Genomic DNA, 17,296 nt, shown 5'->3' on the forward strand with positions numbered 1-17,296 from the left:
GTGGTGTTAAAACTTAGGCTAGAGGCCCTAAGATAGGAATTGAATTGTTGATGTTGTTGCGTTGTTGAGATATATTGTGTGGCACTACAAAAAAAACACCCATTCAACCACACTTTTTTTAAGCTACAAACACAATTTTGGCATCATTTAAAAGTGTAGCCTTAGGTATTATAGAAATCACTTATAAAGTGTAGCCTTTTCTAAATATCTATGGCTACACTTTTCACACCAAAGAGAGCACTTTTAAAGAGTAACCTATTTGTTATAATTTGGGTACTCTTCAAAAATGTCTCTTAATGTATCTAGAGCTAAATACGGCGTATAACTTGGTGAATATTTTCCCCTTTGCCCCCCAAAGCACGCAGATCAGCTAGCTCTTCAGTAACTCACGCCTTACCTTTATTCACTATCAGAGAAAGCCTTCGCGTCCTCACTTTTCACCTTCGCCACTCACCGTTGCTCCTTCCCCACTCACCACACACGACTTCGCCACTCATCGTCAGCTGCTCTCTCCTGCATTGATCGTCAGTTGCACTCTCTTGCATTGATCGTGAGCTGCACCCTCACCATCGTCGTCTCTGTGCTCTGGTCGTCCTCTCTGTGCACACATCGTCGAGAAGGTATCTATAGATTTCTGTTTGGTTCTGAAATTTGGGTGTTTAGAGTTCCAATTTTAAGGTTTTTAATTTGGGGGTTTGGTACAATAATATGATTTATATGCAACTGTGAATTGTGAATTGATGAACAAGCCATGTATTGTTGATGAACATGCAGGGTTCAACTTGAATACCCCTTTTTTTCCTAATTCTTGCCAAATCCCGTTACCCAGTTTCTGTACGCACATGCTACCCTCTACGGTGTTGGAGTTCCTTCAAGCTGAGCTCAAGCTTCAGGTAGCGGCTTTGTTTTCCATTCTTAGTGGAATTTGCATTTTATTTGTTTATTTATTTATTTTTTCCGAATTGTTACTGATTTTGGTTCGCGTGGCGATGTTATTTTGGAATAAAGAGGGAAGAGAGGAATTGCTTGTAGTGTTACTGAGCCACATTCAGATCCTGAGGGTGACAATGAGGAGGTACTTTCAGTTTGCTTTGGTACTATATCTGTTGGAGAATTTATGAGTTGGTTAATTTGTTGTAACTGTCAGGTTAGTTAGAAATCAGAAGTTAGTTTGTTTGTTTCAAATCTTGACAATTTGCTGCACTATATCTATTAGACTAGCATATGTTATAACAGTTATTTTAGTTTCAAAAGTTAGTGTCGATTAGTTTCAAATTCTGATCATTGTAGAACTCGATAGGAAGGAATTTGATTCAAGAGTTGTACCCTTGCATGTTTATAAATTCTAAGTGGCCGGTTCAGTCCCCTATTGCAGCTCTTTCCCATTTCTTGAAGATAAGTATTGCTCATAAGTGTAGCAATGGTCGTACGAGCTTGCTGATTTTGTTTGAAATTTAAAATCAATAGTAAAAATATGTGCATGATAAGCAGCTCTTTCCCATTGTATTTTTGCTTCTTATGCTTACTATATGTCATTCTGTTTCCTGAATTTTGATATCAATTAAAAAGTAAAATAGAAGATTTGCTAATGACTTTCAATATGATGCTACAATTTACATTTTACAAAACACCATATATGAATGAGTTGCTGATCCTTTTCTATGTTCTCGGAAGTTATTTTATTTTAAACACCAACTGCCAATGTACGTTCAGCTGATTTACTCAAATCAGTGTCACATTGGAACTAACCTTCTTTCTTTGTTTTTTCAGTCTAACTCAACTGTGTCATCATTTGGATTATGAAACAGATCTCGAGGATGTGAAGTATTGGAGTTGGCACAATGAGGTTGTTGGAGTTTGGGTGCCTGGTTGCAGTTCTACGTGGTATTCTTGTGTCTGTGAAAGCTGAGATTAGCATTACTCTTTCTTTTAGTTGCATTGTCATAGCTACTGGTTTAAGCTATGTACCTACCTTATTTTAATTTAATTTTTTTGCACAAGACAGCTATAAGAAATGCTTGATTACAAGTAAAGCAAGTTGATTCCTTCGTGCCAAACAGAGTTGGAGTTTTGGTTCCAATTTTAGAGTTGTCTTCAGGGATTATTGAGTAACTTTTTAACTTTGAATTTGCTAGTATATTTCTTATAGGAAGGGCATCTTTGGGAATTGGGAAGGGTATATTAAATTGTGACTAAAAGGAAACCTTTTTACTAGTATACTTTGTGGCAGGATTTATTGTAACTTTGAATCTACCAATGATTTTTATTGTTGCTTTATGATGTGGAGGCTACTGTGAATTATGAGATTGGAGTCATTTTCAGGTTTGATTTGCATTTATTTAATTTTCTATAGCGAATGTGATTTCTTTTCAAGTAGGTGCTTCTCTATGTGGATGAGAAGAAAATAGCAGCTTTATTTTTCAAATGATTGTTATGGTATTTAATTAAACTGATATAATCTGCAATGCAATCTTTTGTTCCTTTGACTATTGTATCAACATGTAGATAACCTCTCTACTGAATCGGTTGCTCAGATATTCAGAAAAAAGAAGCCCAAGAAGTAAAACTCAAACTTGTTTACAATTTTATAATTACTAAGGGGCCTATTTTGATCATCCCTTATTTTGATGAACAAGTTCTCATGAAAAAAGGATTGGTATAAGAAGTGAAGACCTAGAAGATTCATTGGAGTTGTTGATAAAGGGTTGTAGCATGTCCCTTTCATTTCTAAGGCTTGTGATTCCACCAGCAATCTATGGTATTTCGGTTCTATCCTATCAGTATTTTACCAATGATTTCTTTGATTTTCAGGTAAAATTTGAAACTTATGCTATAAAATATTTGAAGTGCACATTACTAGAGAAAACACATTCTCATTTGCATTAATATATATCATTCATTTTAACTTGTGCCGGTCATATTTAGGATGTTTGTGTACAAGGCTGCAGTTCTAGTTCAAGTTAATAGAGACAATGAAGACTTGCAATTAGTATTTCCAGAAAATGACTTACTCAATTGAATGATATTTTATTTGAATGGAAATGAAGAGAGCTATAACCAAAGCTATTCACTGCTTAAAGTCCTTCAAATTTTAATGGTTGAGGCCATTGTTGGCATAGTTAGAGTTGGTCAATTGGTTCTAATAATTGCCAGAAGATGCAACTTTGATATGTCCATTTTTATTTTGTTCATTCCAATTTAAGATTCCGATCATAGTTCTCTATTAATGAACTGAGTTTGATTGAGTTGCAAAAGTAATATATGTAATGTAATATGAATGCAGGCAATAATTAGTGGTGTGACATGGCTTCTACATTATTTTTGGAATGTACACAATTAGCGTGTTTATTTGATTCTCAATTTGGTAGTGAATTTGTTTGAAGTTATTTATTATGATGATGAATTGTTGATTTGCTGCAGATTGAGCATTAAGATCCAGTTGCATCTGATGCATTCCATGAATGGTAACCGTCGATGATTTAGATCGAGTCTCCATTTGGAACTGGGAACACCGCCAATGCTGCTCTACTCTCTGCTTGCCCAGTCTTCGTCAAGAATTTGCTTCAATATATGTTCAATTCAGTCGCAGATGTTAGGTGCTCTATTTGACATCAATTTGTTTTTTTCTCTTCTATCAGAAGATTAATAACTTTTATTAGAAGATACTTATGTAGGATACAATATTTTGGTTTTTTATAGTTTATTAGTAGTAAATTCTAAGTGATCTAATGTATATTTTGATATGGGTATGTTTAATTTAGTGTGAGATGTATGAATACTCATTTATGATCATCCCAATATTTTTAGTTCATTATAAATATATTTTGTTAAAGGATAATTTTTATTATTTAAAGAATATTGTATGGTATTATTATGTATTTATTTTTATTTTATATTAATTTAATTAAAAAAATAGGATTATATATATAATCATATTACTAAATATTAGGTTTTAGAAAAAAAATTATTAGAATATATATATATAGAAAATAAAAAAAATTATGAGGGACCTAAGGCTACACTTATATATAGTAGCTATAGTATACAAAAAAAAAAGAGGGACCTAAGGCTACGCTTATAAAAAGTAGCTATGGCATACAATGTGGCTATGCTTTACAAGTGACGCAGTAGCGTTGAAAAGCGTAGCCTATTCTGGAAAAATGAAAGTTGAAAAGCGTAGCCTTTGGTCCTGAACATCATCACTTGAAAAGCGTAGCCTATTCCCAAACGCCAAAAGCGTAGCCCTTGGTGCAGAAAAGCGTAGCCTTTGAGAAAAGGAAATGGCCGAATAGGAATCACCCCAAAAAGCGTAGCCGTAGCCTAAGGCATCATTTTTTTCACTTTTGGATACACTTTTCAAGTGTACCTGAATGGGTATTTTTCTTGTAGTGGGTTATATATGTGATTATAAATATTGATGCATTGATGGTATGATGCATGAGAGATATGCATGTTGTGATATATACTTGATGATTGGTTGCGGTTGAATTGTGGGTGAAACCATGTTGATGGTGAGTATGATATTGATTACGTGTAATGATGGTTGATTGGAAATGGTGTTGTTGGAAATTGAGATGAGGAAGGATGTATAACATGTTAATGTGTTTGAAATTTAGCCATTTGATTGATATGGGTTAAAATGATGGAATGGGGTCTGTGAATTTGATGAAAATTATCAATGTTTGAGTTGAGGAGGTTTGAGATTGATTTTTGGTACATTTTGATTGATTTTGAAAGGGGTTGAAATTGGTTTGTTTTGAAAATGGAACCTTGTGGTTTTGGTATGAAAATGTGGTTTTGTATGAAAATGTGATTTTTTGGCATACTTTGACGGAGCATAACTTGGACTCTGGAACTTAAATTTATGCCAAAGTTGTTTAGAAATGAAATTGGATCCGTGATGTTTATGCCGTTCGAAGAACGGACAAAAAATGATTTGAAACGGAGAAGTTATGCCCGTCGGAAGATTGGGGCTTGAAATTGTGAATTCTGCAGCTTTTAACTTAGAAAAATTTTTGGTAGAACGCGCACCCATGCATGAGCGTGGCTGACCCGTACGCGTTGTTTTCACTACCCATGCGTGTGCGTGGCCCACGCATACGCGTTGATGCGCTGCACCAATTGCCCAGCATACTTCTTGAGAGTTGTGCGAGAATTGTGCAAGTTTTGTGTGTGGGGCACAAACCGCACCCACGCATACACGTGGCTGACGCGTAGGCATCACCTGGCTTTCTCCCATCCACGCGTGTGCGTGGGCGACGCATACGCGTCGATGCACTTTTTGGCTTTTCCACGCGTGCGCGTGGGCGGCGCGTACGCGTGACCCTGTTTTCATCCCAAAGTTGATTTTTGAGTTTTAAAAGCCAAATTTCATACTTCTAAGCCTCCAATCTCACCCCTTATGTCTCAAATCATTATGATATTCCTAGTGATGGGAAAGAAGCTAGGGAGTGCGGTAACTTGTGAATGAAGAAAGGGGAAAAATAATAATCAATGATGATCAAATATGATTGTATGAGATACGGAGGATGGCGGTGGAAGTACTTTATGTGCCATGAGCCGATGGGCTGTATTTGTTAATAAATTAGCTGGATATAGATTGACTTATGAGCCGGATGGCTGAGTTATTGCGGAGTTAAGGTGGAGCCATTGTTGAATTATCGCCGAGTATAATTGCATATATGCTTATTGAATGAGATGTGAATGTTGCACTTCCACTATCTGAGATACGAGTTTCCCTGGGAGAAAGCAATGGCTAGCCACCATGTGCTCCAGGTGGAGACTCGATACTCTACTGACCCCATGTCGTAAGTGTGGTCGTACACTATGAAAGTTCCGGATGAGCTCGCCCCCGTGAATATACACCAGTGAGGGTGTTGGATATGAATTATGAATTATATTGAGTATAACTCGAGTTGGGGATGCACGACAGAGGGACAATCCAAGGGTTAGCTACCAGGACTTGTCAGGTTGGCTTTATAACTGACAGATGAGACTCATCAGCCATTCGGACAGGCATACATCATATGCATATTATGTGAATTGTTTGAGATTGCCTATTTGACTGCATATTACTTGCTAATTGTCTAAATGACGTATTTGTTTCCTATTTGTATATCTCTTTTCTGATATAACTGTGTTTGCCATATTATACTCCTGCTGGTGGTTGGGAGGTCTGAAGGATTTGGAAAGGGAAGTATTAGTTGGACTGAAGATCTTTAGTCAGTTGCCAATTATGGTTTAGCTTGTTTATAAGTTTTGAATTATCTGTTGGAAGTTCTAGGATTACCTTTGGCTTTCCCAGGACATTACATGTTAGATATATAGGCACTGTTACCATACGGAGAACCTCTGTTCTCACCCATGCGGATTTTGTGATTTTCAGATGCAGGACGTGAGGCTTCTCGCTGAAGCATGCTAGAGTCTTCTGGATTAGCGAAGTTCCTTGGTTATTGGGTCTCCATTTTAGTTTATATGTTTTTCTTAGCTACTTTTATCTCCAGTAAATAATACATACTGTGATGACTCCTCTTAGAGGAAATTTTGGAGAATAGGTTTTCTATATTTTTGTCCCTTTGAGTTTTCTTTGGGTTTATTGCTTTATATATTCACATGTATATATTTCTATGCTCGTATCGGTTATCTTCGCAACCAGATCTCGAGTTTTGATATTCATGTTTTTGGCACTCCTGGTATATATGTAATCTTGCGTTAGCTTATTTCTCATCCGTTATGTTACGTTATCGATCAGAGTGTTGCGCTTTTCAATTTACAAATTTGTTTTATCCCCTTTTCTTCAAAGGCTCCTAGTTATAAATGTTGTTTCCACTATTACGTATACTAAATTTTTAAATTTTGATGTCGTAATGCCTTGCCATTTCTGTATTATGATTAAGCATAATACTCTGTATGATAGGGTGTTACAAAGATAACCTATTATATTTTATAATTAAATACTAATGAGTACATATAGTGGTAGGCTAGTCTTACCGTTGGTATATATATTTATAATAAATTATATAAATAATAATTTTAAATGTTTCAAAATTTAAATCTAAAATATATTTTTAATTTATTATTTTTAGAAAAGTATAAAAAGATATCAATTCTATTACAATATATTAATTATGTCATCATACAATTTTATAGTCAAATTCAATTGTACAAAGCTACTAACAAAAAACAATTCACATTATGTAACAACAATATCAAAACTAAATCCTTATATCAAAAAGTGATAAATTTAAGTTATAAACATGTATAAATAATTATAATAACAGATGAATAATAATAATAATAATAATAATAATAATAATAATAATAATAATAATAATAATAATAATAATAATAATAATAATAATAATAATAATAATAATAATAATATATTTTATGTTTATCATAAAATGAGTTATAGTATACATATCCATTCCAAGTTCTTAATTTAATATTTTTATAAATATTGTAATAATTAATCCTTTCTAATAATTTTTATATTACAATTTTTTTAAAAATTAAATATTTTTAATAATTCTGTTGAGTAATTTTTTTAAATTAAATCTTACAAAATTTTTTAATGCAATAATAAAAATAGACACAAGTTCTAATTTCAGTCATGCATTAGAGAAGTAAAAATTTATCTACCTCTACTATTTGAATAGTTATCCTTTGAATACGTATTGATATTATTAACGTATAGTGTCGAGGATGTCCAATAAGTATAAAACATAATTGTAGAAACCAAGAGCAAAGCTATTATTATTTTTTAAAAGATATTAATACTATAACTATTAATAAACTCTCATATTTTTTATTTGTATTCGTACTTTCTATATATATTAATTTTTTTTTTTTGTAAAAAAACAAATCTGTGGAGTAATTATTTTTTCATTCATTTTTTTATTTTAAACATATTTTTCTTTAATTTTCTATCATACTCAAGAGACAAATATATCTTTAAAGTATAAGTGATGAGCGAATAATTTATATGTTTTTTGGCATTATTTTTAGGTAATTTTTAGTGTATTTTAGTTATTTTTTATTATATTTTTATTAGTTTTTATGTAAAAATCATATTTCTAGACTTTACTATGAGTTTGTGTATTTTTCTATAATTTCAGGTATTTTCTGGCTGAAATTGAGGGACCTGAGCAAAAATCTTATTCAGAGGCTGAGAAAGAACTGCAGATGCTATTGGATTCTGACCTCCCTGCACTCGGAATGGATAATAGTCCATACTTTGCTCGAGATTTGATGGCCCAAACTGGCGTTAAACGCCAGCCAGAGACCCTTTTCTGGCGTAAAACGCCAGAACTGGCACCAAAACTAGAGTTAAACGCCCAAACTGGAACCCAAGCTGGCGTTTAACTCCGAGAATGGCCTATGTACGTGAAAGCTTCAAAGCTCAACCCAAACACTCACCAAGTGGACCCCATAAGTGGATTTCTGCACTATCTGCACTTAGTTACTCATTTTTTGTAAACCTAGGTTACTAGTTTAGTATAAAAACTACTTTTAGAGATTCATTTTGCAACATATGACATTTTTACATCTCATATTGTATCTTCTACAGCATGAGTCTCTAAACCCATAGGTGGGGTGAGGAGCTCTGCTATGTCTCAATGGATTAATGCAATTACTATTGTTTTCTATTCAATCACGCTTGATTCTATTCTAAGATACTTACTCGTACTTCAAAATAGAGAATATGATGATCCGTGACACTCATCATTATCCTCAACCATATGAACGCGTGCCTGACAACCACTCCCATTCTATCTGAGCTCAACGTAGTCATTGGGCAACAGATTGAGTGCGTATCTCTTGGGTCTCTGATCCATGGACCGAGTCCGTGAGATTAGAACCTTCGTGGTAGAGGCTAGAACCAATTAGCAGTATTCCCGAGATCTGGAAAGTTTAAACCTTGTCTGTGGTATTCCGAGGTCTGGAAGGGGATGACTATGAGGAGCTTCAAACTCACGAATGTTGGGCGCAGTGACAGTGTCCAAAAGGATAGAGAGATCCTATTCCGACACAAGTGAGAACCGAAAGATGATTAGCCGTGTGGTAGATGTGCCTGGTATTTTTCATCCGAGACGAGAAATCCGACAGTTGATTAGCCGTGCAAAAACCGTACTTAGACCATTTTCACTGAGAGGATCATACAGCCTGCCATGGAAGGAAGCCATGCGTGTTTGGAGAAGAAGACAGTAGGAAAACAGAGATTCAGATGACAGAGAATCTCTAAAACCTCAACCTATTCCTCATTACTGAATCACAAGTATCATTTATTTCATGTTATTTACTTTTCATAAACAAAATCATTTTTATCACTGATCTCCTGACTAAGATTTACAAGATAACCATAGCTTGCTTCAAGCCAACAATCTCCGTGGGATCGACCCTTACTCACGTAAGGTATTACTTGGACGACCCAGTGCACTTGCTGGTTAGTTGTGCGGAGTTGCAAAGGTGTAATTGTAATTCCGCGCACCAAGTTTTTGGCGCCGTTGCCGGGGATTGTTCAAGTTTGGACAACTGACAGTTCATCTTGTTGCTTAGATTAGGAAGAATTTATCTTTTTGGTTTAAAGTCACTTGCTTTGAGTCCTTTATTTTCTTTTCAAAAAAAAATTGTGTTTCTTGTTTGAGTCTTGTGTCAATTGTATGTTTTAATTTTTCTTAAATTTTTTTTGAAAATATATGCATTGTATTCTTTCTTGATCTTGAAGCTGTTCTTGCTTATTTTCCTTGTTTGATCTTTAGTTTTTCTTATTTGGTGTCTTTCCTTGTTTTTCTTGTGCATTTTCGAATTATTAGTGTCCAAAGTATAAATATTTTTAAGTTTGGTTTTTTTTTGTGTCCTTATTTCCTTAAAAATTTTCAAAATTTGTTCTTGGTGTTCATCTTGATCTTCAAAGTGTTCTTGGTGTTCATCTTGACATTCAAGTTTTCTTGTTTGCTTTCTTTGTTTTGATCTAAAAAATTTTAAGCTTGATGTCATTTTAGTGTTTTTCTCTTTCCTCATTAAATTTTTTTTAAAAAAAAAAGTATTTTTTCCTTTATTTACTTATCATTTTCAAATTTCTTAGGTTGATTTAGTCAAAATTTTTAAAATTAGGTAGTTTCTTGTTAGTCAAATTAAAATTTCAATTTTAAAAACTTATCTTTTTAAATCTTTTTCAAAACAAATTCTTCTTCAATTTTCTTTCTATATTTTTCGAAAATATTTTATAAAATTTTTCAAAATCTTTCTCTTTTTATTTATAATTTTCGAAATACTTGTCTTATTTTACTATTTTGATTGAAAAATTTTAAGTTTGGTATTTCCTTGTTAAGAAAGTTCCATTCTTTAAAATTTTAAAATCATATCTTTTTCAAATATTTTCTTTTATTCATTTTCTTACAAGTATTTTTAATTTTAAGACATATCTTTTTCAAAACTTCTTAACCACTCTCTCTCTCTCTCTTCATTTTTCAAAAATCCTAACCCACAATTTTTCAAATATTTTTAATTAATTAATTATTTTAGTTTTCAATTTTCTTTTAATTTTTGAACTTATATTCAATTTTTCATTTATTTTATTTATTTTATTTTAATTTCGGTATTCAATAAATAAATAAATAAATAAAAGAATAAAATTTTTATTTACAATCCACATCATTTTCCTTTCTCCATCATGGACCTAAGTGAAAATGAACAGTCCAGAAGGACTCTAGGGTCATATGCTAACCCTACTACTGCTTCATATGGGAGTAGTATCTGTATACCCCCCATCAGAGCCAACAACTTTGAGCTAAACCCTCAGCTCATTATCATGGTGCAGCAAAATTGTCAGTATTCTGGTCTTCCACAGGAAGAACCTACTGAGTTTCTGGCACAGTTCTTACAAATTGCTGACACAGTATGTGATAAGGAAGTAGATCAGGATGTGTATAGATTATTACTGTTTTTATTTGCTATAAAAGATCAAGCTAAGAGGTGGTTAAATAACCAACCCACAGCAAGCATAAGAACATGGAAACAGTTATCAGACAAATTCCTGAATCAATATTTCCCTCCAAAAAGGATAACACAGCTGAGGCTGGACATCCAAGACTTTAAACAAGAGGATAATGAATCTCTTTATATTGCCTGAGAGAGGTACAGAGGGATGCTAAGGAAATGCCCCTCTGAAATGTTTTCAGAATGGGTGCAGTTAGACATCTTCTACTACGGGCTTATAGAAAAGGCCCAGATGTCTCTAGACCACTCAGCTGGTGGATCTATACACATGAGAAAGAAAATTGAAGAGGCTCAAAAGCTCATTGATACAGTTGCTAGAAATCAGCATCTGTACTTAAGTAGTGAGTCCTCCATGAAAGAAGAGGCTAAAGCAGAATCTACTTAACTTAGTCCTCCAAAACAAGTTGTTGAACTCAATCGCAATTGCTTTTTATAACAAAACAGTTAGCAGAATTTAAAGAGATGATACAAGACACTAAAAATGCTATCAAGAATATGGAAGCACAATTGGATCAGACAAGACAGCGGTTATCTTAATAGATAACAGAAGAGTGCCAAGCTGTTCATTTAAGGAGTGGAAAGACATTGAATGTTTCAACTCAAGGCAGCAGAAAGCCAAGAAAGGAACAACTGACAAAGGATGACCAACTCACTACACAAAATCCCTCTGAGGATAGTAAGAGCCCAGAGAGGAATGATTATGGCGTTCAAAAGGCAGAAAAAAGTGAGAAAGTGGCGTTAAACACCCAGTGGATGGCAAATTCTGGTGTCCAAACGCCAGAAAAGAGTGGCAATCTGGCATTAAACGCCCATACAGCACCCAATTCTGGCGTTCAAACGCCAATGGGGAATCAGACTCCTGCAAGTGCTGATAACAACCCCCTAGGCAGGCTTTTCCAACTATTTCTATAGGAAGTAAACCTGCAGCAACTAAGGTTGAAGACTATAAAGCCAAGATAACTTATCCTCAGAAACTCTGCCATGTGGAACAAGATAAACAATTTGCCCGCTTTGCATACTATCTCAGGACTCTTGAAATAAAGATTCTGTTTGCAGAAGCACTTGAGCAAATACCCTCTTATGCTAAGTTCATGAAAGAGATCTTAAGTCATAAGAAGGATTTGAGAGAAACTGAAAAAGTTTTCCTCACTGAAGAATGCAGTGCAGTCATTCTGAAAAGCTTACCAGAGAAGCTTAAAGATCCCGGAAGCTTTATGATACCATGCAAATTAGAGAATGCTTGTACCAAGACAACTCTATGTGATCTTGGGCAAGTATCAACCTGATACCTGCATCCACTATCAAAAAGCTTGGTTTGACTGATGAAATTAAACCAACTCGGATATGCCTCTAACTTGCTGATGGCTCCACTAAAATTCCATCAAGCGTAATTGAGGACATGATTGTCAAGGTTGGGCCATTTGCCTTTCCCACTGACTTTGTGGTGCTAGAAATAGAGGAGCATACGAGTGAAACTTTCATTCTAGGAAGACCTTTCCTAGCAATTGGACGAACCCTCATTGATGTCCAAAAAGAGGAGGTGACCCTGAGAGTCAATGAGGATGAGTTTAAGTTGAATGCTGTCAAAGCTATGCAGCATCCAGACACCCCAAACGACTACATGAGCGTTGATATTATTGACTCTCTGGTGGAAGAGGTCAATATGACTGAGAGTCTCGAATCAGAGCTAGAGGACATTTTTAGAGAAGTTCAGCCTGATCTGGAGGAACCAGAGAAAACAAAAGAACCTCTGAAAACTCCTCAGGAAGAGGAGAAACCTCATAAACCCGAGCTCAAACCACTACCACCATCCCTGAGATATGCATTTCTGAGAGAGGATGACACTTTTTCCGTGATCATAAGCTCTACTTTAGAGCCACAGGAAGAGAAAGCACTAATCCAGGTGCTAAGGACACACAAGATAGCTCTTGGGTGGTCCATAAGTGATCTTAAGGGCATTAGTCCAGCCAGATGCATGCACAAGATCCTATTGGAGGATGATGCTAAGCCAGTGGTTCAACCATAGAGGCGGCTAAATCCAGCCATGAAGGAGGTAGTGCAGAAAGATGTCACTAAATTACTAGAGGCTGGGATTATTTATCCTATTTCTGATAGCCCCTGGGTGAGTCTTGTCCTAGTTGTCCCCAAGAAGGGAGGAATGACAGTGGTTCATAATGAAAAGAATGAACTGGTTCCTATAAGAACAGTTACAGGGTGGCGTATGTGTATTGACTACAGAAGGCTCAATACAGCCACCAGAAAGGATCATTTTCCTTTACCATTCATAGACCAGATGCTAGAGAGGCTAGCAGGTCATAAATACTACTACTTTTTGTATGGCTATTCAGGTTACAACCAAATTACAGTAGATCCTCAAGATCAAGAGAAAACAGTATTCACATGTCCATCTGGAGTATTCGCCTACAGGAGAATGCCATTTGGTCTGTGCAATGTACCTGCAACCTTTCAGAGGTGCATACTCTCCATCTTTCTGATATGGTAGAAAAATTTCTGGAAGTCTTCATGGATGACTTCTAAGTGTTTGGAGACTCATTCAACTTTTGTCTTGACCATCTAGCACTTGTTCTGAAAAGGTGCCAAGAGACTAACCTGGTTTTAAATTGAGAGAAATTTCACTTCATGGTGACTGAAGGAATTGTCCTTGGGCACAAAATTTCAAACAAGGGAATAGAGGTGGATCAAACTAAGGTAGAGGTAATTGAAAAATTACCACCACCTGCCAATGTTAAGGCAATCAGAAGTTTTCTGGGGCACGCAGGATTCTATAGGAGGTTTATAAAGGATTTTTAAAAAATTGCAAAACCTCTGAGCAATCTGCTAGCTGCTGACACACCATTTATCTTTGACACAGAGTATTTGCAGCCGTTTGAGACTTTGAAAGCTAAGCTGGTCACAGCACCAGTCATTTCTGCACCAAATTGTACATTACCATTCAAACTAATGTGTGATGCCAGTGACCATGCCATTAGTGTAGTATTGGAACAGAGGCATGACAAGCTTCTGCATGTCATTTATTATGCTAGCCATGTTTTAAATGACGCACAGAAGAATTACACATCCATAGAAAAGGAGTTGCTTGCAGTGGTTTATGCCATTGACAAGTTCAGATCCTATTTAGTAGGATCAAAAGTGATTGTGTACACTGACCATGCTGCTCTAAAATATCTCCTCACAAAGTAGGATTCAAAATCCAGACTCATAAGATGGGTGTTGCTTATGCAAGAGTTTGATATAGAAATAAGAGACAGAAAAGGGACAGAGAACCAAGTAGCTGATCACCTGTCCCGGATAGAACCGATAGCAGGAGCGTCCCTCCCTCCTACTGAGATCTCTGAAACCTTTCCGGATGAGCAACTCTTTGCCATTTAGGAAGTACCATGGTTTATAGACATTGCAAACTATAAAGCTGTGAGATTCATACCCAAAGAGTACAGCAAGCAGCAAACAAAAAAATTGATTTCTGATGCAAAGTACTACTTGTGGGATGAACCATATATCTTTAAGAGGTGTGCAGACGGAGTAATCCGTAGATGTATGCCTAGAGAAGAGGCACAAAAGATCCTATGGCATTGCCCTGGATCACAATATGGAGGACATTTCGGAGGTGAGCGAACAGCCACAAAAGTTCTCCAATGTGGCTTCTACTGGCCTACTCTCTATAGAGACTCCCGAGAGTTTGTACGTAATTGTGGCAGTTACTAGAGAGCTAGTAATCTGCCTCACGGTTATGCCATGCCTCAGCAAGAAATCTTAGAGATTGAGTTGTTTAATGTATGGGGTATTGACTTCATGGGCCTTTCCCACCATCATATTCAAACACTTATATTCTGGTGGCAGTAGACTATGTATCTAAATGGGTAGAGGCAATTGCAACACCCACTAATGATACTAAAATAGTGATGAAGTTCCTCCAGAAGCATATCTTCAGCAGGTTCGGTGCCCTAGGATACTGATCAGTGATGGAGGTACTCATTTCTGCAATAAACAGCTTGACTCTGCTCTTGTCCGATATGGAATTAACACAAAGTGGCAACTCCATATCATCCACAAATAAATGGGTAGGCTGAAGTCTCAAATAGAGAACTAAAACGAATCCTGGAATGGACTGTAAGTATCCGTAGAAAGGATTAGGCAAAAAGTCTGGATGATGCTCTGTGGGCATACAGAACTGCATTCAAGACTCCTATAGGGACCTCTCCATACCAGCTGGTGTATAGAAACGCCTGTCATCTACCAGTGGAACTGGAACACAGGGCCTACTGGGAAACCAGATTCCTAAACCTTGATGCTAAGGTAGCTAGAAAGAAGAGATTACTCCAGTTGAATGAGCTAGAGGAGTTCAGACTCAATGCTTTCGAAAATGCTAAAATTTACAAGGAAAAAGCAAAAAAGTGGCATGACAGAAAGCTGTCATCTAGAGTCTTTGAGCCAGGACAGAAGGTTCTGCTGTTTAACTCTAGGCTCAGATTGTTCCCTGGGAAATTGAAATCCAGGTGGAAGGGACCATATGTAATTACAAGTGTGTTACCATATGGATATGTAGAGCTTCAGGATATTGACTCTGACAAAAAGTTCATTGTTAATGGACAGAGAGTCAAACATTATCTTGAAGGCAACTTTGAGCAAGAGTGCTCAAAATTGAAACTAAATTAAAAGCTCAGTAAAAGTCCAGCTAAAGACAGTAAAGAAGCGCTTATTGGGAGGCAACCCAATCTTATTTATCTATGTTAATTACTTTTTCATTTCATGTCCCATTGTTAGTTTATGTTTTCTTTAGGTTGATGATCATGTGGAGTCATAAAAACAGCTGCAAAATTAAAGCGGAATCAAAAATAGCATCAAAAATAGCACACCCTGGAGAACAGGCTTACTAGCATTCAAATGCCAGTAAGGATAGCAGAATGGGTGTTTAACGCCCATACAGGCAGCATTCTGGGCGTTAAATGCCAGAATGGGCAGCATTCTAGGCGTTTAATGCTAGAAATGGTAGCATTCTAGGTGTTCAGAAAAATGCCCAGTAAAGAAGGATTCCTGGCGTTTAACGCCAGCCAAGGTATCTGGCTGGGGGTTAAACGCCCAAAGAGGTAGTCCAGTGGGTGTTAAACGCCAGAATGGATAGCATTCTGGGCGTTTAATGCCAGGATAACACAAGGGAGGTAATTTTGTTTCTAATTCGATTTTTTTTCAATTTTTCATATTTTAATTCATAATTTTTTTCATCAAACATATTTTAAACGTTCATCTTTCAATTTCTATTTTCAAAAATTAATAATCTTTCTAATTCTTTTTAATTCTTTTTTTTAATTCTTTTCAATTTCTTCCAAAACGTTTTCAAAACTTACATATCTTTTCAACTCTTTTTAATTTTTCTTGCATGAAATAATAAGTGTTCAAAATTATTTGCATCATTCTTCTTTTACTCCCTTCTATCTTATTTTGCTAGAGGACGAGCAAAGCTTTTAAGTTTGGTGTGGAAAAGCTCAGCTTTTTGCTTTCCATAACCATTAATGGCACCTATGGCCAGAGAAACCTCTTGGAAGAGGAGCAACAAAGGCAAGAACTCCATTGGTTCTTCAAGAGGAAGAAGAAGCCACCATCACTAAGGTGGACCCATTCTTTAATCTCCTTGTTTATTTTCTTTTCTGTTTCCGGTTTTTATGCTATGTTTTGACTATGTTTGTGTCTTCATTACATGATCATTAGTATTTAGTGTCTATGTCTTAAAGCTATGAATGTTCCATGAATCTTTCACTTTTCTTAAATGAAAAATGTTTTCTGAAAAAGAAAAAGAAGTACATGGATTTCGAATTCTATCTTGAAAATAGTTTAATTATTTTGATGTGGTGGAAATACTTTTTGTTTTCTGAATGAATGTGATGAGCGGATAATTTATACGCTTTTAGGCATTGTTTTTAGGTAGTTTTTAGTATGATTTGGTTAGTTTTTAGTATATAATTATTAGTTTTTATGCAAAAATCACATTTCTGGACTTTACTATGAGTTTGTGTGTTTTTCTGTGATTTCAAGAATTTTCTGGCTGAAATTGAGGGACCTGAGCAAAAATCTGATTCAGAGGCTGAAAAAGGACTGAAGATGCTGTTAGATTCTGACCTCCCTGCACTCGAAGTAGATTTTCTAGAGCTACAAAAGTCCAATTGGCGCGCTCTCAATTGCGTTGGAAAGTAAACATCTTGGGCTTTCCAGCAATGTATAATAGTTTATACTTTGACTGAGATTTGACGGCCCAAACTAGCGTTCTAAGTCAGCATAAAAA

General features: G+C 35.7%; 1 long non-coding RNA gene across 1 annotated transcript; it reads left to right on the plus strand.

Annotated features, from left to right (window-relative positions):
* Positions 1 to 216: 216 nt before the first annotated feature.
* On the plus strand, positions 217 to 3,832 carry LOC112803780 (uncharacterized). Its single transcript, XR_011880527.1, has 6 exons — positions 217 to 620; positions 775 to 893; positions 1,009 to 1,075; positions 1,771 to 2,560; positions 2,637 to 2,811; positions 3,421 to 3,832. It is a non-coding gene; the product is annotated as an uncharacterized lncRNA (long non-coding RNA).
* Positions 3,833 to 17,296: the final 13,464 nt, after the last annotated feature.

Source organism: Arachis hypogaea, chromosome 1, assembly GCF_003086295.3.
Source record: "Arachis hypogaea cultivar Tifrunner chromosome 1, arahy.Tifrunner.gnm2.J5K5, whole genome shotgun sequence".
In the NCBI taxonomy this organism is placed as follows: Eukaryota; Viridiplantae; Streptophyta; class Magnoliopsida; order Fabales; family Fabaceae; genus Arachis; species Arachis hypogaea.